Below are 1,424 nucleotides of genomic sequence, written 5' to 3'. Positions count from 1 at the left end.
AGGAGAAAACAACAGGCAGCCTTCAGGGTACCCTCAAGTGCAGTTACAAGCTCAGGGAGCACTACCTTGAGCCACGCAATGGAAATGGTCAACAGTGGTGGGTGTAAATTACCTTTACCTGTATGGGCAACCAGTTACCAGACAGACAAGGAGGGTTCCGAGGCATTCCAGGAAATCCAGGGTTCTGCTTCAAGCTGACTTCATGAGGAGCCACAGGTCTCCGTGCAATTCTGGCACCACCCAGGAGCACCGCAAATCTCCGTCGCCACCTGCGGATTACAATACAAGAAGGAAGGCTCTGCTCCATAGATGCAGAGCCCACACCCTTTGCACATTGCACTTCCCGGCAGCACCGCAGCAAGGTGCCTGGGGCTGTGAGATGACGACACAAAGGAGTTAGGTGACCAGGGCACGGTCGGGGAAGCCTGCGTGCTCAGCAGCGCTGCGGAAACTCACCGAGTACGGCGGTGGGAACGATCCACGGGCTCGACCGCACCCGTCCCAGAGCCGCTCCGTGCTGGTCCTGGCGTGCGGCAGTCCGAGGGCCTACCTTCTTTCAGCTGTCGAGTCCTGCAACGGCAAACCTAGATTGGAAACTGTGCCAGAGAAACGGGAGAGACGGGGGAGGGGACAGCAGCGCTACGGTGTCCGAGTAGGGTCTGGATCTGCAGGGTCTCAGTGCATCTTCAGAGCTGCACTCCGAGTCGCCAGCGCAGTCGGCATTAGGAGAGCGTGGGGCTGTAACCATGACGACAGTGTTTGTCTATTCCTAAACAGGGTTGAAACATTCATTAAGAGGAAAATTACAGTAAGGAATTGTTCGAAGGATACACCAATGATATTTTGAAGCATGAGGGTTCTAATTTAAGCTAGATATGGGATTAAAGTGACAGTTAGTTCAACAATGGCTTTGACATGACAATTTGGGTTAAGATGACTTGGACAGCAAACCCCAGTCACTGCTTTTATGCCTACACTGAGCATTAGAGACATTTGTAGCATTGGGTTAAGGGTGAGCTTTCAAGTTACAGGGTGGGTTACGACAATTATCTCTGGAGCTCCCATTAAGCTTAGGGTTGAGGTGCAGATCACCATGAATGCTGCCTCTCCGCCAATCCCAGTGAAGCAAAGGCAAGCAGAAAACCCAAGGGAACAGCAAGGCCAAGGCAAGGAGAAGAGCGAGGGAAGGAGAAGTCAGAAGCGAAGACAATTAGAACACTCAAGGAAAAACCAACACACATGCAACAGGAGGAAGAACGCCACACGGAAGGCCTGGGCGAGGGCAAACGCCAAATCCGAAGAGAACGCAGCAATGAAGGCGTGCGGGAGGGAAAACCTCATAGCGAAAGGGAACGTGGCAAGGAAGGCCTGGGCAAGGACAAACGCCAAATCCGAAGAGAACGTGGCAAGGAAGGCCTGGGGGA

The 1,424-nt window shown here is 53.2% G+C and overlaps 1 long non-coding RNA gene across 1 annotated transcript; it reads right to left on the bottom strand.

The window, feature by feature from the left end:
- Positions 1-18: 18 nt before the first annotated feature.
- LOC110390435 lies at positions 19-1,418 on the bottom strand. Its single transcript, XR_002433742.1, has 3 exons — positions 644-1,418; positions 457-570; positions 19-269 (listed from the first exon to the last, which is right to left on the bottom strand). It is a non-coding gene; the product is annotated as an uncharacterized LOC110390435 (long non-coding RNA).
- Between the last annotated feature and the right edge of the window lie 6 nt (positions 1,419-1,424).

Source organism: Numida meleagris, unplaced genomic scaffold (assembly GCF_002078875.1).
Source record: "Numida meleagris isolate 19003 breed g44 Domestic line unplaced genomic scaffold, NumMel1.0 unplaced_Scaffold1050, whole genome shotgun sequence".
NCBI classification, from domain to species: Eukaryota; Metazoa; Chordata; class Aves; order Galliformes; family Numididae; genus Numida; species Numida meleagris.
The sequence above is the reverse complement of the archived record's forward strand: the minus strand, read 5'-3'. Positions and strand labels throughout refer to the sequence as shown.